The sequence below is a fragment of the Schistocerca nitens genome, chromosome 6 (genome assembly GCF_023898315.1).
Source record: "Schistocerca nitens isolate TAMUIC-IGC-003100 chromosome 6, iqSchNite1.1, whole genome shotgun sequence".
Lineage (NCBI taxonomy): Eukaryota > Metazoa > Arthropoda > Insecta > Orthoptera > Acrididae > Schistocerca > Schistocerca nitens.
In genome coordinates this window covers 426,831,480-426,855,782 of record NC_064619.1, presented here as the reverse complement: position 1 = coordinate 426,855,782, position 24,303 = coordinate 426,831,480, and positions in this window count along the sequence as shown.

The window sequence follows — 24,303 nt, the reverse complement described above, 5'->3', positions numbered from 1 at the left end:
CATGCTCTAGCATACTTTCAGTGTTTTCGTCGATTCGGGCAGTTGATGGACGTCCAGAATGATGTTTGTCATCAATCGACATGTCGCCATTTTTAAACCGAGCAAACCACTCGTACACTTCAGTTTTTCCCATAGAGTGATCTTGGTGAGCCGTCTTCAACATTCAAGAAATTTAAGAAGCATTTTAACCGAGTAGAAAATAAAAATTTCACAGCTGCACGTTGTTCACTTAAACTTGCCACCATAAAAAATGAAACAAGAACAAAACAGCGCTTGCAGACAATCACTGCAGATGAACAGAACAAGCCAGATCGAGAACAAAGGCGGCATTGCTCTGTCTATGAGTTACGCTATACACGCCTAGCGGCAGAAATGTTTACTGTGCAAGATCCACCCACGGCAGTGTTATTCCGGATTTTTTTTTTTTTTTTTGGGGGGGGGGGAGGGTGTGTGGGGGAGTATCCCATCGTACTTAGCTAATACTGTATTTAGGAATTAGAGGCTCTTTATTTAAAAATGTTTGCTCAAAATTACCCAACTGCTAATCCGTCTGACTGACTGTACAGAGACTATTGGAATTGGATATAATTTTGCTTTAAACATATTCCAGTTGCCGTCCTTTTTTCTTCTAACTCCTAGGGATTAGTTTGGTTTTATGTAACCATTATGTTAACAGCTCTACTGCCTCTGCAACAGTAGTATTTGAAAACAAGCTACTAACATCAAATGAGACTAGTTTTACACTAGGTGGAATAGGTACACTTTCAGTGTTTTCACTAATGCAAGTGAATTATGTACTCCAAATTTTCGTTGAAATTTAGTTATTGTTTTAATCAGTGAATCTAACTCTGCTGCTAATTTATGACAAGGTGCTGAAACTGAAGGCACTATGGTCTTGTTGGAACACCTTTATTCTGAAGCTTGGATAGCCCATACAACCTGTTTGTGGTTATATTCTAGTTTATGAGATATTTAACTTCACTATCAGTAAATATGGATTTGCGGGTTTTAAAAGGTTCTTCATTTCCATAGAATAATCCATTGTGGGGTCGTTAGGTAACTGAGGGAACTCTACAGGGTCGAGGAATGTAAACACTTTTTCAAAAGTTCAGTGATGCCCCATGGATAACTATCATGGCACTTTCTTTTAGAAACGACAATCTTCATCTGACACAAAGACTTCGGACGCTCTATTTTCTCTATGGCTCGGACCATACCATTTCTACCAACATCCTGGGCTGACCGTTCGAGGTTTCTGTTATCGCGCTGAGAAAAGTGTTGTGTGTGTGTGTGAAATCTTAAGGGACTTAACTGCTAAGGTCATCAGTCCTTAAGCTTACACACTACTTAACCTAAATTATCGTAAGGACAAACACACACAGCCATGCCCGAAGGAGGACTCGAACCTCGGCCGGGATCAGCCGCACAGTCCATGACTGCAGCGCCTGAGACGGCTCGGCTAAAATCGCGTGGCGCTGAGAAAACTGCCAGCTGTATGTCGCAAGTCAGAGGGGTTCTCTTTGTCGTATGTGCCGCCCCAAACTGCACTATGTAAACCGTGTTTACGAAAGTTGTTAATTTATTTTTTAAACAGTTAATCTGAATACCTGAAAGAAATCTATTTACCAAAGCATCTTACATTGTCATGGGTGCCAGTGCTTCACCTATAGACGTGATATAAGATTATAATGAGATATCTCTTATAAATAACTACCAAAAAGTGAATGATAACTGTTCATTATAATAAACTCAAAGAAAACAATTCATTTGCGATGAACAATCATTTGTATTTCTTCTTAATTTAGCCCAAGTCGGTGGCAGATGGAGGGAGTGCTTATATTAGCGAACAGCCCGAATCGAGTTGACGGGTGGAGTCGGCCCTGTAGGCCAGAAATCCGATCGGCGAGCTGCCTTTGTTGCCATACGTGAGTGGGTGACGGCTCAACAGTCAGCCGGGCTAACCCGGGTCGGTTGGGCGCGACCAGCCTTTACTGTACTTACAAGGGACCACGTGTGGGACTTACAAGAGGACCGCATCTACTCGTTGTCATCGATTTCGTGGGAGCGCCACATAGCCAAGCGTTTAGAAAAAATTGGCTTCGTGGCATGTACAGGACAAGGCATGTGTCGTGTGTTAGCGCACTTTTCAGGCAACGGCTGGCGCTACGGAAAAGGTACACGACGGTAATCAAAGAGTCGTGGGGTCGGATCCCTATTTGAAAGCATGTTTTCTACGTTACTTACATTTTACATTAAGTGAATTAACAGTAAATATACTATAGTTACTAATATTTTCATAAAATTCGGGAAAAGGAGAGTTTGGGATTTAAAACAAATATCCAGGAAGGGATTGTACTTCAAGCGTCTACAAGGACTGCAAATAACTTTCCAAGAAAGGGTTGTGATTGAAGAACACAGGACTTCGTTATGCGTGGTTTGGTACTCAACTGATCTATGAGAGAGTACCTTTATCAATACAAATCACGCTTGATTTTACGTGGAAACTTTAAAAGAACCAGGTAACTGCAAGATTGGACCGTGTGTAACGTGCGGAAGATGCCGAAAAAGTTACTACTTCCCTGTTTATATGATGAATAAACTCTCAGTACTTGTAAATCATCAACTGTAAAAAAATAAATCTAATTTTATGTATGAAGTTCTTGTGTACCCCTTACAACCCCATCCTGGAAATTTATTAGGAATCTCAAATTATGCTTTCCCTTTCCTTCCCGTACCTTTTACGAAAATATTAATAAACGAAATATATCGAATATAATTTCACTTTATTTGCAGTTTAAGTAACGTAAAAACTGACGATAATAAACTTCTCGAATTGTGACTCTACTCCACGACCTTCGGATTGCTGATCTGTGATCTTTTCGTTGCGTCAACCGCTGTCTGCGAACCACGATAATATAAATGACCTATGCACGCTCTAACCGCAACTAGAATGCATTTATTCTAAACTTTCGACCATCTCGAGCTCCTGCTTTGCCATTTCCAATCCTGGACATGCCTGGCATGTACAAAGGGCGTTCAAAAAGTTTTGTACAATCGTATCTAATTTTTTTTTTTTTTTTTCGCGGAGGAGAATGAAATTTTTTGTGAACCTACTTGGAACATTTAGTTATAAGTTGGTATATAAAAGTATTTTATTTATTGGTGAGTCATAATGGACCATGAAGTAGATGTCAGGTTGCGACAACGGGCGATGATGGAGTTCCTCTTCAAGACCGGCGATGACTCTGCCACATCGACTCACAGGAAGTTGCTCCCTGTTTATGGGGAGGACACAGTGGATCGCAGCAGTATCCAGCGGTGGTTACTGAGGTTTAAAGAAGGTGATTTCTCTCTACTGGACAATCCAGTATACCATCGACGGCAGTTAGTGACGTTAATACGAAGACCATTGATCAAATAATCCAAAATGACAGATGTGTGACGACAAGACAGCTTGCTGAAACGACTCGTTTGTCATTGGGTAGTGTGGTATCACTGGTACAGTCACTAGGGTACAGAAAAATCTATGTTGGGTGCCTAGATTATTGACAAGAGAAATGAAAACGATGGGGAACAATGTGTGCGAGGGTTTGATGTATACTGAAGAGTGGAAACAGTGTTTTGACGGTGTCATTACCCATAATGAAACATGGGTGTTTTGTCCGAACCTGAGAGCAAAACACAATCGATGGAGTGGCATCATCCGGGCTCCCCTCGGAAGACGAAACCAGGACTTTCACGAAAAGCAGGCCGAAAGGTGATGGCCTCCTTCATCTGCGATCTGTGTGGTATCAATTTAATTGACTTTTTGGAACCTGGCTCCACAGTTAACCGGAACCGATACTGTTGTTGCTGGACAAGCTGCGACGTGCCATCAAAACCAACAGATATAGCTTCAGGGTCAGCTCATCAGACTACACCATGACAATACCAAACCCTATACAACCCTTATGATGCAGGAGAAAATCAGGAAAATGGGTTGGAAAATTGTTCCTCGTCCTCCCTACAGTCCGGACTTTGCTCCGTCTGATTTTTACCTCTTTGGTCGTCTGAAGGCTCACCTGCGCAGTAAAACATTTGATAGTGAGAAAGACCTTATTTCCTGTGTCAAGCGATGGTGTAAAAGTCAATCACCAGAATTTTACCAAAGTGTATGTACATCATGGAAGGAACGTTGGGCCAGATACGTCACAGCTGATGAAGGCTACATTAGCAAGCTCAATGTATAGCTAAATGTTCCAAATATGTTCAAAAAAATTTCTTACTCGTCTCCAAAAAATAAAAAAAGTAGAGACTACCGTGAAAAACGTTTTGAAGCCCTTTGTACAACACATCTGGAGAAAGCCGGTGATGGCGGGCAGACGCTGTGAGCCTACACCCGGTTAGGCCCGTCCGAGGTGTGCTAGTATCGTGTGGCAGCCAGTCGAAGGATTCTCTTCTCAAGATGAGTAAATATGATGATGGTTTCAGTTTATTTGCTTTTTGAAAGATGAAATATTTCGGATATAAGTAAATGCATTTTGGAGTTGAGGATTACTTGATGACAGTGAACAGCTGTGGAGTTTACTGCCTAAATTATATTCCAGTTAGTCAGATAGGAGAGCGGTGGAGATTTTTGCAAGGAGGAGAGTTTCGTGCTCGATCGTCCTGAGGAAAATATTTTAATTACTCTTTCTTTCACGATTAGTTGTTCCGAAACCAATTCGATCAGATTAAAACGGCGTCTCAAGAAGATTTAAGATTTATGAAAAAAACATGTGTGACTTGGTTCTGCCGGCCTAAGGACCTCTGCATGGCCTCCTATTTAGTGGTAACTCTGAAAAATAAGATTACTGAATACTGGGGAAGTGTGCATTATTGCCTCAGGACGTTAAAGTGATAACCATCGTGTCAACTTCGCAGCACTTCACTGACTGGAAAAATTGTGGTTCTTGGAAATACAAGGGAACCAGCTAATCAACACGTGCCTGTCGCACGTGCAGGCAAAGCATACACATTCGCTAACCCCCAAACACACCCTCCCTCCCGCCCCCAACAACCCACCTCACCCGTTCCGTACACCCATACGAGTAAACAGCTGTAATCGATCGCCCGATTGTCGGTTAAAGATATTAACAGTTATACCTGAGATTTAATTTCCTACTTTCGTCATCTCATTTCTGGCTCTGGTTTTGGATTTAAAATCGAGTCTATCCCCACGCATCTGTTCACAATTTCCTACGTCTTTTTTTTCGCGTGAATGAAATAGTATTTTCTCATAACGTAGAAGTCTGTTAGAAAGAACAAGTATTGATTGTTAACAAATAAATACTTACTATATATGTAGGAATCTACTTAGGTTAACTCTTGTCTCGAATTAGAAACTGACCCCTATTAGGATGTGAAACCCTAATTTTAGAACTGTTAGCAAAAGCATTTCAGTAAATGAATGATAAGGTCTATTGCTGTTGTATTGTTGGGTATAATGCGCAGTAATTGTCATTCGTTGGATGACCATTCTCGCAGGACACGTATAGGAAATTGCGTGTTATAATAATCAGCAGCTAGCTTTCTTTTTTTTCTGACAGCTAAGTACAAACCTACAAAGAATGAAATTTTCTAACTTCCTATGAAGTAACATTTACAACTCTATCTACATGATTACTCAGCAATACTCAATTAAGTGCTCGACAGGCGGTTCTTCGAACCACCTCCAGTCTACTTCTCTACGAATCCATTCTCTAACAGTACGCAGGAAAAACGAACAGTTAAATCCTACTGTGTTAGCTCTGACTTCAATTATTATTATGATCATTCTTCTCTGTGTAGATGGGCGCCAACAAAATGTTTTCAGACACTGAGCAGATAGGTGGTGGTTAAAATTTCAGGAGGAGATCCTGCAGCAACGAGAAACACCCTTGTTTTAATTATTGTCACCCAAATTCGCGCATTGTATCTGTGACACATTCTCCTCTATTTCGCCACAGTAAAAAACCAGCTGCAATTTTTCGAACTTTTTCGATGCCTTCCTTCGGTCATGTCTAATGTGGATCCCACGCTGCTAAGCAATGCTCCACCAGATAGCGGACAAGCGTAGTGTAAGCAGTCTCTTTAGTGGTCCTGTTGCATTTTCTACGTATCCTGGGAATAAATCACACATTATCTGCGTGTTCGTTCCAATTCAAGAAATTCGTCATTTTAATTCCTGAGTATTTAATTTAATTTACAACCTTCAGATCTGAGTGATTTATCGTTTTAGTACATACATTGTCATTTTTCGCACCATACAGATACATTGTCTACTTCGTTAAGTAATTTGCTTTGATCATCATGTAACTGCGGTCGGTAGCGGTGGTCTCGCGGTTCTAGGCGCGCAGTCCGGAGCCGCGCGACTGCTACGGTCGCAGGTTCGAATCCTGCCTCGGTCATGGATGTGTGTGATGTCCTTAGGTTAGTTACGTTTAACTAGTTCTAAGTTCTAGGGGACTGATGACCTAAGATGTTATGTCCCATAGTCCTCAGAGCCATTTGAACCATTTTGTAACTGCGACCAAGACGGCTGCGGGGTAGGAATGACGGAAAGCGTGGCGGGACCCGCGGAGAGGCCCGAGAACAACAACACAACGAGAGAGGACGGACACGACCAACGAAGGACAGAACGAATACAACCAAACCGAACAACGGAGTCACAAGGAAACAGACACCTCCACTCGTACACAGAACGAGGAAGCTAGCTGTCTAGCGCGAAGCGAGGTGTACACCGACGTATGCGAGATTAGATTTGCAGGCTGAGCTTTTTTTTTCCCTTCATTGTTATTTCACACCTGATACAGGTAGGCCAGCAGCGGCATAATACGCCGCTCTTCGGCCACAGATAAAACTAAAGATACAAATGAAGGCAATCGTAGAATAGACAGTGTGGTTATACAGACGTAGACATACAAAATTAAAACACACCGAGCCGTTCACAGGCGCAGAGACCAAGATTAGAATGTTCAGGCACGTGGACACACAGAGATGATAGATGGCACACGCGAACGTTGGAGCACTAAACGAACAAACAATGTAACACTTGAGAACGAACACGACGCACACACACAAACACTAGGCGATGATCCCCGGCGCGCGAATGTCCACGTAAGGTGTGCGAGTCCGGCGACCTGCCAAGAGGGGAAGAAGTGGGTGGGGGAGGGAGAGGGGAGAGCAAAGATGCCAATGGCAGAGGAGAGGGTAGGAATGGAGGTATAGGGGTAGGGGAAGCCCGGGGGAGGAGTGGGGAGAAAGGGAGGAGGGAGGGAAGGGGGAGACTAGGGAGAGAGGGTGCCCATAGGAACAAACACAGGAAGAGGGAGGGAGGATCAAAGTTGGTAGGAGGGGTAGATGGAGGGGAGGAGGGCATCATCATGGAGGGGGAGCTGCCGGAAGCCACTTCGGGAGGGGATATGGAGAGTGGAGAGATGGAGAGCAGGTGGGATGTGGAAATACAGGTGCGGCAGCAGACGGGGTCGGGAGAGGATGGGAGAGACCTGCGGGTGAGGAGGATCGAGTTTATGGGAGGTATAGAGGATTCCTATCCATTCGAGGAACAGGAGGAGGTGGGGGAACGGAATAAGGTCATACAGGATCCACATGGGGGAGGACAGACGGATGCGATAGGCGAGGTGAAGAGCATGGCGTTCAGAGATCTGAAGGGATTTGTAAAAGGCAGGGGGAGGGGAGATCCAGGCAGGGTGGGCGTAGCAAAGGATAGGGCGAGTGAGGGATTTATAGGTATGGAGGATGGTGAAGGGGTCCAGACCCCCTGTACGGCCAGAAAGGAGCTTGAGGAGACACGAGTTGGAAGCATGCCTTGGCTTGGATTGTCCAGAGGTGGGGGGTCCAGGAGAGGTGACGGTCGAGGGTGACGCCAAGGTGCTTAAGGGTGGGGGTGAGGGCGATAGGACAGCCATAGACGGTGATATAGAAATCGAGGAGGCGGAAGGATGGGGTGGTTTTGCCTACAGTGATTGCCTGGGTTTTGGAAGGATTGACCTTAAGCAACGACTGGTTGCACCAAGTGGTGAACCGGCTAAGATGGGATTGGAGAAGGTGCTGGGAGCGCTGCAGGGTGGGGGCAAGGGCAAGTGGGCGGTGTCATCGACGTACTGGAGAAGGTGGATGGGTGGGTGAAGGCAGCGGCATGTCCGCCATATACAAAAGGTACAGAAGAGGGAAGAGGACGGAACCTTGGGGCACACCGGCAGAGGGGAAAAAGGTGTAGGAATCTGTGTTGTGGATGGTGATGTAGGAAGTACGTTGGGAAAGAAAGGAGCCGATCAGACGGACGTAGTTAATAGGAAGGGCGAACGTTTGGAGCTTGAAGAGGAGACCGGAATGCCACACGTAGTCATTGGCTCGTTCAAGTTCAAGGGAGAGGAAGATAGCGGAGCGAGGGGAATTAAGCTGTTCGGAGAGGAGATGAGTGAGGTGAAGGAGAAGGTCATCAGAAGAGAAGGAACGCCGAAAGCCACACTGGGTAATGGGAAGGAGGCGGTGTTGGCAGAGATGCTGGTGGATGCATCGGGTTAGGATGGATTCCAGTCTGGCTGAGCGAGAGGCAGGCGCTTAAGTACGCTATCGGGTCGCGCTGCTATTGGAATCTGGGACCACCTGTTCCACTGTGGCGCCCTCACACTAAAAGCGCGCCAGGAGGCGCGTGCCGCCACATTTTACAGCGCGATGGAGCAGAGACCTCTGTGGGTCTTCGACGTCCATGACGTCTGGAGCGAATTCAAATTCCTCGGCGCATGGTACCAGATCCCTCCCCCGTGAAACTTGCGCGTAGGGGCAGAAACGCCCCAGTGCCGAGGTGGGCGCAGGCAGAGAGGGCTGATGGCAGGCCCGCGGCGAGACGGCAACTGGGAGCTGGGACGGTGACTCGAGGACCACGTCCGTACTCGAAGGAGGTAGGGAAAGAGTCGGCGGCGCGAGTCCCGTGGCAGCACGAGAGCTGAGCTGTATATGATGGCGGCGCTCCAACCCTTTCGACGTCTGCAACGACGTCACACACCGCCGATGGGCCGCGACGACCATGGCGGGTAACCAGCCTGCCTTGCACCCGTACTCACAGGCCAACATGGCTGTGCCAGAGGCATACCGCTGCGAGGTTCGGGAAGGGGGCGGGATGAGGACGGCTTCAGCAAATGGAGGAGGGTCCGCGGCTGTCGCCCTTGATGTCGCTCTGCCAGACTACATCCGTCTATTGGCGTAGTGCAATAGGTGCTCAAAAACAGGGTGAGGGCCTACATGGTTGGAGATGTGTCCGCCACCTTAGTCAACTGGTGTTTAAAAATGTGGACAAGTCTCTCTGCTGCACCATTGGACGAAGGGTGGAAAGGGGGGCTACAAATATGTTTGATACCGTTGGCCTGACCGAAGGGATGGAAGCTGGATGCTGTGAACTGGGGACCATTATCAGAGACCAATATGTGGGGCAGGCCCTCAATGGCGAAAACCTGGGCCAGTGCCGTGAGTGTAGCCTCCATAGTGGTGGATGCCATGGGTATTTGGAGTAGGCATCAACAATGAGTAACCACATGGACCCCAAAAACAGGCCTGCAAAATCGATATGGATGCGATCCCAGGGCTGGCGAGGCACAGGCCAGGGTGCAAACGACTGAGGGGAGCTTCCTGGTGACGCACAAAGACAGTACACCCACGGACCAGGCGCTCAATATTGCCATCGATGCCAGGCCAATACACATGCCCGCGAGCCAAAACTTTCATACGGGACATACCCCAGTGCCCACAGTGTGACGAACTGGGCACTCGAAGCCGCAATTCTGGAGGGATGACCACCCGGTGGGCATCTGACTCCGTTGCCAACAGAAGGATATTTTCAACCACGGAGAGCCTGTGGGATAGGTGTCACCAGGGGCTGAAATCGGAATGTATCCGACGAGTAACATAGGACGGCCACCTGTGGACCATGTAGCTGAGAATCTGCTGGAAGACAGGGTCGCGTCGTGTAGCTGCAGCACCATCAGCAGCCATAAGAGGAAGACTGTCCAGCACATTCCGGTGGGAGGATTCAATGTGAAAGCAGAGGACCTCCTGTTGGTCAAAGGCAGGATTGGGGCCTGCTGGGAGACGTGACAAAGCATTCGCATTAGCACGGTGGGCGGTGAGATTATACCAGATGGTGTAAGTGTAATTACGTAAAAACAATGCCCAGTGCTGGAGACGTTGAGCCGTCCGCTCGGGAAGGTGAGAGTGGGGTCTGAAAAGTGTAACGAAGGGTTTGGCTCTGAGCACTATGGGACTCAACTGCTGTGGTCATAAGTCCCCTAGAACTTAGAACTACTTAAACCTAACCAACCTAAGGACAGCACACAACACCCAGCCATCACGAGGCAGAGAAAATCCCTGACCCCGCCGGGAATCGAACCCGGGAACCCGGGCGTGGGAAGCGAGAACGCTACCGCACGACCACGAGATGCGGGCAACGAAGGGTTTATGGTCCGTTAGGAGGTCAACTTTGCCCCAAAGAGACAGGTGTGAAATTTTTGGACGGCGAACACGATCGCCAGGGCCTCCTTTTTAATCTGGGAGTAGTTCCGTTGTGCTAGGTTCAACGTCTTAGAGGCATAGGCGATGGGCTGTTCGGTCCCATCGGCATCGCGGTTGGCGCGGACGGCCCCAATGCCATATGCCGACGCATCAGCTGCCACAACCAAGGGCAGTCCAGAGAGAAGGGAGTAAGGCAAGAGGTGGACTTCAGCATCACCTTTATATAGAGAAAAGCCTGGCCACAGGCAGGAGTCCAAACAAAAGGTACCCCTCTGCGACGCTAGTGGTTGAGGGGTTGAGCAACGGAGGCAGCCTGGGGCAAGAACTTTAAGTAGTAAGTAACCTTGCCCAGAAACACATGCAGTTCAGGTAAGTCCTTGGGACGAGGAAGGGCCTCAATGGCTGTGAAATTACGACCTAAAGGGCGAATGCTATCTTTGCTAAGCCAGTGGCATAATTATTCCACTTCCGGTTGAAAAAAAAACAACACTTGTCCAGCCGACAGCGTAGACCAGGAGACTGCAGAGCGTGAAATAAGGTGCTGAGGTTTTGCAAATGTTCCTGGCGGGAACGCCCGGTAACCAAGATGTCATCCAGATAACTCACACATGCAGGGATAGGCTGTGTAAGCTGCTCCAGGGATCACTGGAAAATGGCCGGCACTGAAGACACACCAAAGGGAAGGCGCTTGTACTTGTACAATACGAAAGGCGTGTTGATAACCATGATGTTCTGGGATTTGGCATCCAAGGGCAACTGGTGGTATGCCTCAGCCATGTCTCTCTAGGAAAAATACTCTCCCCCGTCAAGCTTGGCAAGAAGGTCTTCCTGTTGGGGAATGGGGTAAATGTCAACGAGGGACTGAGCATTGACTGTGGCGCTGAAGTCCCCACACAGCCGAAGGGACCCATTGGGTTTCCGTGTGACCACCAGTGGCGTCGCCTATGCACTGCAAGTTACAGGTTCCAGCACGCCAGCGGCCTCGAGCCGATCAAGTTCCCGCTTGACCGCTGGCCGTAAGGCCACCAGAAGGGAGCCAGGCCCGGAAAAAGCGAGGATGTGCATCTGGCGGCAGGGTGATATGCGCCTGAAAGCCGGAAGCACATGCGAGATCCGGTGCAAACAACGACGCAAAAGCGGAGCACAGATCGTTCAAGTCCTCAATGGGAACAGACATGGAAACGACCTTCACTTCGTCGGAAATTGGAAAGCCAAACAGCTGAAACGCATCCAGGCCAAAAATATTCGAAGCCTACGGATGGTCGACGACAAAGAGGGTAAGGAGCTGTCGGACACGCTTGTATGTCGCCTGGACAACGAACTGCCCACGAAGGGGAATGGAACCGTCTTCGTAGGCGACCAAACGGCGAGAGGGAGGCGATAACGTAGGAGAGCCCAGCCGTGTATGTCGCCATATTAATCAGGTAGACGGTGTCCCCCCATGTCAACCTGAAAACTGACATCCTCTGTGAAAATGCGAAGCGTGAGGAAAACCTTCCGCACTGATGGGTCATCCTGTGGGACGACCGATTTGCAGAACATGGACGGTATCTCGAGGCCCTGGAGGGGCATGACTGAATCGAGTCGAGCGACTACGGCAAACCGATCGAATGTGGCCCTCCTTGTTACACAGCGTGCTCATTTCCAGCGGTGGGGAAAATCAGCCCACGAATGGGCCGTAAAGCACTGTGGGAAAGATGGAAGTGGGCCGTGGGACCGGCGACGAGGGGCGACCGAAGGCGCCGACGCCATAGAGACGTCGCAACACGAGATGTCCCGACGGCGCTGGCCTCGGTCGGCCGGGCCACGTCAACGTCGCGAGGGTGGAACCCGCCGTGACGCCACGATCGCCGCCACCTGCGGTCGCGCCGTAAGACGCTCGTTAGCCGCTTGAACAATTTCAAAGGAGTGGGCAAATGCGGAGAATCTCTTCCAAGGAGGGTTTGTCAAGTTTCAATGCGGCAGTACGGACCTCAGGGTCAGGAGCCAGCTGAACCACCACATCCCAGATCAGGGAGTCCGCATACGAAGCCTTACACTGCTGATTGATGCACGTAAAATCGCATCGGCGGCTGAGACCCTGCAAGACCGTGACCCACGAGCGATACGATTGACCAGGCTGTTTATGGTACTGGTGGAATTCCAGCTGAGAGACGACTACATGGTCGCGTTGGGAATAATAGCTTGTCAGCAAAAGGCAGATCTCCTGGAAAGAAAGAGCCACAGTATCGGACAACGGTGCAACTTGCGGAGAAGAAAGAACGTGTCCGGAGAGGCCCAAGACAAAAACAACGACCGCTGCAAGGAGTCGTCTGTGACTTGAAAAGCCTTGAAATGTAGTTTCAGCCGATGTAAGTAGGTTTCCCAGTTCTCTTTAGCGTCATTGAAGGGTGGAAACGACGGCGGACGCGGGAAAGCATCGGACACCCGAGAACTCTAAAGCTGGTGCGGTAACGAGTCCCTAGCATCGACTTTGTCCGTTAGCAACTGCAGCGCCTTTTGTAAGATGTCTAAGTGGAGCTGCTGCTGCTGCTGTTGCTCCAGCAGACAAACCAACTTCGCCTCCATACCAACAACGACCACCGTTTACCTCGTCGCCAAAATGTTGTAACTGCGACCATGACGGTGGCGGGGTAGTAATGACGGAAAGCGCGGCGGTTCCCGCGGAGAGGCCCGCAAACCACAACGGACACGACCAACGAAGGACAGAACGAATACAACCAAACCGAACAACGCAGTCACAAGGAAACAAACACGTCCACTCGTACACAGAAGGGGGCGGGCTGGCAGCAGCTTAGTACGCTGCTCTACAGCCTACAGACTTTATTTAAAAAAACGGAAGAAGAAAAGAAACAAGAAAAACAGGCGATAAAACGGTGACGTAAAGCGTAAAATGGCGGAAAAATGTGGAAAGTTAAAACAGAAAGCAGAAGGGGTTGGCAATGTTAATAAAAGACACAGGAATCAGACAAGTAACATAGTACACACACAGTTAAAAAACATGGCGACAGTATGGTTTCTGTTTGCAAGAGATAAAAAGCACACCCAGCGACAGTATGATGGCCGTTCGCAACACTTTCCAAAAAACACAACACGGAACACTCACTGTAAAACACTCACTGTAAAACACTGCACGAAAATGGCGGCACAAAGATGACACTCCTGAGCCAAAGGCAGAAGGGGGGGGGGGGACCCGGAGGAAGGAGAAGAACAAGGAGGAAGGAAGGAAAGAAACGAAAAGGGGGGGGACCAAGGAGGGAGAGGACTAATAAAGGGGGAGAGGGGCAGGGCAAACGCGAGAGGGAATAACAGGAGGTAGATGAGGGAAATGCAAAAGGACTCAGGGGAGCGAAGGGGGCAGAGAGAGGGGAGGTGGGGAGAGGGGGGGAGAGGGAATCTGGGAGAAGGACTGAGGAAAGGAGGGGGAGTGAGGATCAGAGTTGATAAGAGGGATAAATGGAGAGAGAGAGGGCATCATCTTGGAGGGGGAGTTGATGGAAGCCACCTTGGGAAAGGAGATGAAGGGTGTAAAGATGGAGGGTAGGGGGGACACAACAGTGAAGACGTGGCAGTGGGTGGGGATGGGAGAGGAGAGGAGCAACCTGAGTGTGAGGGGGATCAAGGCGGCGGGGGGTGTAGAGGATGCGGATATGTTCGAGGAATAGGAGCAGATGGGGGAAAGGAATGATATCATAGAGGATCCGCGTAAGGACCGGAGTCGTATATGGAATGCGAGGTGGAGTGCATGACGCTCAAGGATCTGGGGGACTTATAGAATTTGGGGGGGGGCAGATATCCAGGCAGGACTGGCAAAACAGAGGATGGGACGGATTAAGGATTTGTAGGTGTGGAGGATGGTAGAGGGGTGCAACCCCCATGTCCAGCCAGAGAGGAGTTTGAGGAGTCGGAGGCGGTTGTGGGCTTTGGATGGAGCGGAAATGAGGGATCCAGGTGAGGTGATGGTCAACGGTGAGGCCAAGGTAGGTGATGGTGGGGGCGAGGCAGACAGGATGGGCGCAGACAGTAATGGAGAAATCCAGGAGCCGGAAGGAGCGAGTGGTACGACCTACAATGATTGGCTGGGTCTTGGAAGGATTGATTTTCAGGAGCCACTGGTTACACCATGCAGCAAAAAGGTCAAGGTGATTCTGGAGAAGGCGTTGGGACTGTTGGAGGGTAGGAGCGAGGGCGAGGAATGCGGTGTCATCAGCATATTGCAAGAGGAGTACTGGAGGGCGGGGGAGGGGGGGTTGGGGCATATCTGCTGTGTACAGGAGGTAGAGGAGATGGGAGAGGACAGAGCCCTGTGGCACACCTGCAGAGGGGTAGAAGGTGTGGGAATTGGCATTATGGATAGTAACATAGGAGGGGCGGTGGGAGAGGAAGGAGGCCATCAGACGGATGTAGTTGATAGGAAGGGGGTAGGTTTGGAGTTTAAACAGGAGACCGGGATGCCAGACACGGTCGTAGGCCTTTTCGAGGTCAAGGGAGACAAAAATGGCACAGCGACAAGAGTTAAGCTGGAGGGAGAGGAGATGAGTGAGGCAGAGGAGTTGGTCATCGGCAGAGAAGGAAGGTCGAAAGCCACATTGGGTGTTGGGGAGGAGGTGGTTTTGGCGGAGGTGGTGATGGATGCGCTGGGAAAGGATGGATTCCAAGAGCTTGCTGAACACCGATGTGAGACAGATAGGACGATAGGAAGAGGCAGCAGACGGAGGCTTGTTGGGTTTGGAGAACATCAAGATATGGGAGGTTTTCAACAGGTCAGGATAGAAGCCAGTGGCAAGGATGACTTTGTATAGAGGGTGGCAAGGACTTAAAGGAAGGAGTGTGGGCAGTGTTTGAGGTGGCGGTAGGTAATGCAGTCGTGGCCGGGAGCAGTGTTGCGTTTAGTGCGGAGTGTGAGGCTGATGTCCTGTGTGGTGATGGGAGTGTTAAGTTCAGATGGTGGTGTGTGGCCCAAGTACTGGAAGCTAGGAGCAAGGGGAGGAACAGAGGTATTTGTACGGTCCAAGACGTCAGGGAAGAGGGAATAATCAAAGTGGGGATCATCTGGGATGGAAAAAACATCGGAGAGGTGAGAGGCAAAGTGGTTGGCCTTACTGAGGTTGCCAGGAAAGGGACAGTCATTAAGGAGGAGGGCGTACTGGGGGGTGGGGCGGTTCCTAGTAAGGCGATGGAAAGCAGACCAATACTTGGAAGAGTTTATGGGGAGTGTGGGGTTGAGTTGTTTACATGTCTGGCACCAGGCTGAGCGTTTTTTCGCAGTAAGCAGGTTGCAGATGTGTCGTTGTAATTGCCGGTGGTGGGTAAGTGTATGATGGTCATGAGTGCAGAGAAAAGAGCGGTAGAGGCGGCGGGACTCTCGAAGGAGAAGGACGGCCTGTGGAGGCAGGGTGGGGTAGTGAGGGTGGATGGCTTTAGTGGGGATATGGATGGCGACGGCTTCAGACAAGGTCTGGTGCAGGAAGGCAGCAGTGCGGGAGATGTCATCAGGAGATTGGAGGGTAAGGTCGTGGCCATCAACCTGGGTGTGAATGGAGTCCTGGTAGGCATCCCAGTTGGCACGGGAGTAATCACGGACAAGTTTAGGAGGGACGTCGGGGCGAGGAGTGTTGTGGGGATGGCGACCATTAGAGATAGTGAGGAGAACAGGAGCGTGGTCACTGCCAATGAGGTCAAGGACATCTGCGGTGATGTGCCCAAGGAGGTTGGGAGAGGCAAGGACCACATCAGGAGAGGTGTTGGATTCGGGTCGGGTGTGCTGAGGCAGGGGAACCAGGTCTCTCTGGAGGGTGGTGAGAAACTGATGCCACCCCTGGAGGTCGGCAGGATCATTGCTGTGAATATTGAGGTCGGCGGCAATCACATAGGTGGAGAAGGTGCGGTGATTGTGGGCCAGGAAGTCGTATGGGATGGGGGTGCGGGGGCAGACATAAATGGAGGCACAGTTGATGGTAAGGGTTGTGAAGAAGAGGCTGAGGGTGAGATTCTCAGCAGGATTGATAAGGAGAGGTTGGAGCGAGACAGGGAGGTGCTTTAGGTGGACTACAGTAACTCCGCCACGCGCCAGAGGGTACGAGTTATCAGTGGGGTGAAGGGTGTAAGGAGCTGTGGAGATGGAGATACGGGGTTGAAGGAAGGTTTCATTTAGGACAAAGGCATCCACGCAGTGCTGATGGAGGGTGTGGAGGAAGAGGAGTTTGTGGGTGGGCAGGGAGCGATTTTTGTGGTACAGGATACGGTAGGGTTGTTGTACCATGGGAGGGGAGAGTTAGACGAGGGTGGTGAGGTGAGTGAAGGTGAAGTGGGTGTGGTTGTGGGAGTATGTGGCATAGGTTGTAAAATGGAACAGGCAGCGAGGGCGATTTGGGAAATGGTGTGGTAGCGCTGGAAGGGGTGGATGTTTTGGAGCACAATGGTGATGAAACGGATGATGTCCTCTGCAGTAGGTGGAGGGTGGAGCGAGTTGTGGGGGTGGATGGGGTCATCAACAGGGCGGACAGGGACGGTGAGCTCAGGGGTGACTGGAGGTGGTTTCGCTTTACACTTCGAGGAGTAGGTAGGCTGTGGTTCGTTACAAGTGTTGCAGGAGGGGGGAGAGGTGAGGTTGGGGCAATTCTTGAGGAAGTGTGAAGCTTTGGAGTGTGGACAAGTAGGGGGATTCTTGCAGGCAAAGTGGTCATTGTATGTGAGACAGCGTTGGCAGAGGTAGGATTGGACTGGGGAACGAGAGGGGTCCACCTTATGATGGCGATTGTAGATGAGGGCTCCCTCAGTGAGGAGGCGGTCGATGGAGGAGGAGGATTCGGTGAATATCCGCATGAGAAAAGTCGGCCCGGCATCACTGAAGATGCAACGGGCCAAGCGGATTTCAATGTCCTGCCGGGAGTTGAGTTCTGCCAACACCTCAGCCTCCGTGATCACGGGGCTAAGCTTTGTGATCACAGTGTTGAAGGTTGGCGGATGTCGGCGAGGTTGAGGCTGATGGGGAGAGGACGGGGTGTGGTAGGGGGTGAGGGTTGCACGTTGGCCAAATTTGATACAGGGGATGCGGGAGAGGAGATCAGTGTGGAAGGAAGCATTGGGGGATTTAATGAGGACCGAGTCCTTTTGAGGAATCAGAAGGGACATGGGGGCATTGGGATAGTATTTCTGGATGGCGAGGGTGAGGGAGCGGGCATCAGGGAATTGAGGGTCAAGATTGGAGAGGGCAAAGGTGTGGGTGGCAGGCTTGGCGGGGGCGGGGATCGCGGTCGCGTCCATGGGGGTGGGTGGGTCATGGGGATCGGGGGTTTTCTTGGAGGAGATTTCGGGGGAAGGGTTAACATTTGGGCGCTTTGAAGGTTTTGTGGTCACGACCGGGTGGAAAGGGGGCTGGGGGACGGGTTGCAGGGGGAGATGGCGGGAGGCAGTACCACCCTGAGCAGCGGATGATGCAGAGGGAGGGGGTGTGGGTGTCACAGAGACTGTGGAACGTCGAGCCGAAATCCGTGCTGGCTTGGAGCCCGTCGGAGGCGGTGCAGGGAGCGGCGGAAAGTCAGTAGCTATCGATGGGGCGACAGTGATAGGGGAGGGGGAGTTGGGGGTGGTTACAGCCGAAAGTGGTGCAGGGGTGGGGTGGACAGGGAGAGAAGGAAGGACGGGAAGAGGGGTGGAGGATGAGCTCCATGTGATGGTGGTTGGAGCAGTGGAGGGAGAGGTGAAAATGATAGTTGTGGTGGGTTGGGACATGGTGGCGGCGCGCGAGAAGGGCGGCGGCGGCGGCGGCGGCGGCGGCAGACAGCGGTGGCGGCGGAGAGCACCGGCAGGCGGCGACCAGGCGGCGGCGAGCACTGGCAGGCGGCGGCGGCGGCGAGGAGGACCGGACGACGAGCGGTAGTGACGGCGAGCAGACGACACGGCAAGGAAATGGTGGGGCTCTTCCACGTCGAAGATACGCCCTGAGAGCAGCCCAGGCAGTGCGAGTCCTCGATGACGAAGTGAGGGAATCCAACCCTCGAATCCTGGCTGAGCGCCAGGCAGGCGCCGCTATTGGCCGCTGGGACCACGTGTTCCACTGTGGTGCCCTCACACTAAATGTGGGCCAGCAGGCGGGCGCCGCCACAGCTTACGGCGTGATGGTGCAGAGACGTCTATGGGTCTTCGGCGTCCATGTCGTCTGGCGCGGATTCAAATTCCGCGGCGCGCGGTACCAGACATCTGATAACTTTATAAGACGGTAAAAGTCAGCATTATCTGTAAACAATGTAAGAGGTGTACTGGGACTGCCCTCTAAATACTTTATGTAGATCACAAGCAGCAGACGGCCTAAAGCACTTCCTTGGGGAATGCTAGTCATTACTTCTGTTTTGCACGATGTCTTTCCGTAATTATTACGATTTGTGACCTGATAGGAAATCAAAAAAAATATTTGTTGGTTCAGAGACGCCCTCATTTTCGACGTAATCGTATTTGAAACAACCCATTTTGTTCAAAGCGCAATTCTGCTGTGTAGTTTTTTATATAGACATGAGAGAAACCATTTTTCAGTGCCGGAATCCAACGTGGACATCAACATGCTGACTTAGCTCATGCTCTGGTGAGAGTTAACGCGGAATCTGAGGTCGCCTCTTTCTTAGAACACGAGCGACTGCATACAAGAGCGAGTCGGCGACACGGAAAAGTGGAGATTTTTCAGGTGTCTGTGACTAGAGGCAGTACAGAATGACTTGGATGTTAGTCTAAGGCGGTAGCTAAGGTGATGATAAGGAAATTAGGCTCGGGGTTGCTCACTGGTGTGATTTTATAACTTCTTCAAATGTTACCGATGAACATGCAAAAGAGCACCGACACTAGTTTATAAAAATATAGACGAGGTTTAGTTGATTCTACAGCCAGACATCAGAACAAATAGCCACCCTGGTCTTTAACATTGTTAAGAATTTGGTACACACAATACTGTATGGTGCTACAGGGCACGAACTAAGGAAGTGGCATATTATTTTGTCCTAATCAAACGCTTACGTTCAAGCTCTCGTCACAAGGAAAGTGACTACAGACGTAGGTATATGTAGACTAATATAGACTGGAAACATCCCGAGGTACGTATAAGCTTATTTGGGTATAATGCTCACGTACACAGTATCTGTTGTAGGCTGTTAGTCATAGGAGTCCCCTCGATTTCTTCTGCTCGCTGGAACTTCTCGAATTGGAACACTGCTTTGCTTTATGTCTGAGGACCTCCATACAAGACATTTGGGGCTGTCTGCTTACACATGGTACATAACTGCATCTTTTTTTACATCCAGTCCGCAATCAATGAACATGAAATCGGGGTTTCCGAACGCGTGCGACCTCTTAATGGACAGAAGAACGCGGTTTGCATCGTACGTCTCTACCCAAGTTGCCTTAAGGCTAACTATCATACTTTTTTAGCAACCTTTAATGGTTTGGTCATTACACTAAGCATTTTTGTAGCAGCTGTGGTTACCATCACGCTTAAGTTTTTATGTTGCTCCAATAATACGCACTTCATAACCCGCTGTCAAAACTTGTTTGTTGATAGGCACTTAAGCATCATGAAAAGATGACAGACTTTCTGCCGTGATGCTACCATTTTGCTACCTAATAACTGTTTAACAAATAAAATGCAGCGTTATCCGGCTTGCAGTTACAGCTTTGTTAAGTAGTTCGTTTCTGGCGCGAAGTCCTGGACTTACTTCTCGTAGTCGGTAACCGTGCTGCATTCAGTATTAATTGGAGGCATTTTGAATTTATTAAAACTTTCCTGAGGAATTCGTTTTCCCATTTTTATTTTTCACACAATTCCGCAACTATGGAATACTCGTAACACAATGCTTTCTCGTAGTTAATAAACCACGTGAAATTTAATGCACTCTTTCTTCTCCCATTTACACGGTGTCAAATATTTCGCATAGTCGTAAGCACCAATCGTCCTGTGCACTGTTACTCAGTTTATTGCGTTTCTCATCTACAGTTGCACTCCTGAAAAGTATTTCGCTTGGATGAGTTAGAAAAATATAGTTCATTTGATTTCAGCCCTCAATGTCGTAGGTTAAGTGTTAAACTCCTTATGAAATTTCACTAACTTCGGATTAATTTTGTTTGGTAGTAAGCTGTTGCAAACAACGCTTTATTGCTCACCATTTCAGTTTCTTCCCATTGTCCGAAGCGCTTTACACAATTACTTCCAAATACCTTTAAGCGGCTGGTTGTATAGACCAAGTTGATTATACTACTTAATAATTTGTATTGACCTAGTGAAAATATAATTCGTTTTAACCAAACTTATCTCTGTGGTCGGTCAATAAGCTATCTTCTTGTTCTCATTGCTTGTTGTGCTACTTCTGTTTTGTTATCCGCTCGCTCACTGGACAGGTGAGTGCATTCCTTATGTCTTACGTGCCACTGAGATTGTGCAAATGCTGGAACACGAAGTCGTATGAAGAAATATGACTACCTCCAGTATGAAGAGTCTGTAAGTGCTTTCAAACATTTAATTACTTTGTTTTTTGGCAAACAGCATTTTTCAGGCAGACTTCATTATTGTCACATACGTTATATTCTTCGTTAAAACACTGAGTCGTATTTGAATTCGAAGATGAGAACAACCACATCAAGTTACTAGTACTGCACCAAGCCATTAAACTGATTGTCTTTCATTATTTTTATGTTTTACTTAAGGAAATTGCCATAATTATTGAAGACATAAATAATTTTATCATCATGATTACCTCTTCAAAATAGCACAAAAAGCTGATAGACGCCTTCCTGAGAGGCAATCTCCACTCCTTCCAAATGTGAGCGTAGAGCAGATGAGGCTTAAATTCAAAGAAATACCATCGACAGCTACTGAGAGATTAACACCAAATAAGATAACAAACGACGGAGCTGATACCCCTTTCTACACAAAACGGGGCAAAACACTGTTGCAAAAACAAAGGAAAAAAATTCGGCAAATAGAAGTGAATGCGAAGTCTCCAAAATCGATGATCTTGTACTCACGCTCCAAATTTAGCGCGGAATTCAATGCGAGATACTTATAACAGTCTCCATAGCTTTATCTCGAAGCCTGGAAGAAAATCCAAAGAGATTCTCGTCATACGTAAAGTAAACCAGCGGCAAAAGACAATCAATGTCATCTCCGCGCTGTAGCAATGGATATGCTATAGATGACAGTGCTGCCGAAGCCGAGTGACAAAATACAGTCTTCCGAAATTCCTTCACCAAAGAAGACGAAGTAAATATTCCAGAATTCGAATCAACAACAGCTGACCGCTGAATAACTTAGAAGTAGATATCTTCGGAGTAGTGAAGCAACTTAAGTCACTTAATAGAAGTACGTCTTCGGGTTCAATCTGCATATCAATTAGGTTCCTTTTAGAGTAAGTGATGCAGTAGCTCCATACTTAAAAATCATATGCAAACTCTTACTCGACCGAAGACCCGTATCCAAAGGCTGGAATGTTGCACAGGTCGTATCAATATTCAAGAAAGCTAGTAGGAGTAATCCACTACATTACAGGCCTATACCATTAACGTCAATATGAAACAGGATTCTAGAACATTTATTGTGTTCGAAAATTACGAATTACCTCGAAGAGAACGGTCTATTAACACACAGTCAACAGGAATTTAGAAAACCTCGCTCTTGTCCAACTTAACTAGATCTTTACTCACACGAAATGTTGATTGCTATTGAGAAGAGATTTCAAATTTATTCAGTATTTCTATATTTCCAGAAGGCTTTTTACAATGTGCTACACAAGCGGCTTGTAGTGAAATTGCATGCTTGTGGAATATTGTGTCAGTTATGCGACTGGATTCGTTATTTCCTTTCAGAGGGATCACAGTTCATAGTAACTGAAGGAGAGTCATCGAGTAAGACAGAAGTGTTTTCTGGGGCTCTCCAAGGTAGTGTTTTAGGTCCTCTGCTGTTCCTTATCTATATAAACGATGTAGAAGATAATTTTAGCAGCCCTCTTAGGTCGTTTGCAGGTGATACTGTAGTTTACTGCCTAGTAAAGCTGTCAAGAGATCAAAACAAATTGCAAAATGATTTAGAGAGGATATCTGTATGGTGTTAAAATTGGAAATTGAGCCTAAATAATAAAAAGTGTGAGGTCATTCACATGAGTGTTAAAGGGAATCCGTTAAACTTCGGTTACACGATAAATCAGTCCAATCTAAAGGCCGTAAATTCAACTAATTATCTAGAAATTAAAATTACAAACAAATTAAACTGGAAAGAACACAAAGAATATGTTGTGGGGAAGGCAAACATAAAATTGCGTTTTATTCATAACATATCTGCTATAGAGACGCATGTCCGTCCTATTTTCGAGTACTGCTGCGCTGTCTTGGGTTTCTACCAGTTAGGATTAATGGAGTGCACCGAGGAAGTTCAAAGAAGAGCAGCACAATTTGTATTGTCGCGAAATAGGGGAGAGAGTGGCACTGACTTGATACACGATTTGAGGTGGACGTGGTTAAAACAAAGGTGTTTTTCCTTTCGGCGGAACCTTCTCGCGAAATTTCAGCCCCCAGTATTATCCTCCTAATGTGAAAATATTTTGTTGACGGCTGCCTAGAGAAAAGCGATTATCAGAATGAAATAAGGGAAACCAGAGCTCACACGGATAAACAAAAGTTTGTTTTTTCTGTACGCGGTGCGGGATTAGAATAATAGTGAATTATTGTGAAAATGGTTCGATGAAACCTCTGCCAGGCACTTATGTGTGATTTGCAGAGTATCCATGTAGATGCAGATTACAATGCATACTGTTTGTAATCATGCCTAAATTCTGTGCTGCTGCGCTTCCAATCTCCCTACTATATGCTACAGATATACGGAAACACAAGTAGGCCGTTGGAAGCCACGTAAGTTACACTAACGACAATTTCAATGAATTTTGCCTTTCTTTTCGTCTCAGTTTCCTTAATATCATAACATGCAACAATATCTGGTTGTCTGCCAGTGTATAAATATGTGTACACACTTCATAGAGTACCAATGTTTTGAAAGAAACTTCCCTAAAAATTAGGGTTTTAATCGCATGAATACCACGAAAATCCGCATAAAGGATATTTATAAATGGTACGTGGTATGTTGTATTTAACAGCAGCATAAAAACATTGAACCGCAGCGCAAAACGCGTTCGTAAATCAATCAGCAACCGCAGACACCCAGAATGCAGCTCAGTCCACACACCCACAAAAGAGATGTATAAATTAAATCGTAATTTCGTATATTAACAATACTTTATTATAAAAAATCAACAATAAATTAATTTTCGTATTATTATAAAAATGTATTTTATATAAAACCTGAACTTACACTATTTCATATTAACTCATACTGGATCGATATTAACGTTTACTAAGTAAAGTACAATTTATTTCTTTATTCCCAGCATACTGTAAGCTAATAACATCCAACTCAAAATGTATTTCACACTATAGCTGAAAAACTAATAACAGAACTGACTGGTAGCGAGACTCGAATGACAGAAATAAAGAAATCACTTTATCAAGTAAGGTACTAGTGGTCAGTTTATTGGTAAATATTTCAAGGATATGCAGCAGAAAAAGACAAATTTGGAGTACTTCGATCGTCTGGTTTCAACAACCGTGCTTGTCAACTGTACATTTAAATTCACGAAAGCTACAAATATGACCCACACTGTAGTAGGTTCGAATTTTACATCATCTGCAGGGTGAATTATCTGATTGGTTGCTGTACAGTTGCCTATGCTATTCCAATACTAGATTCCG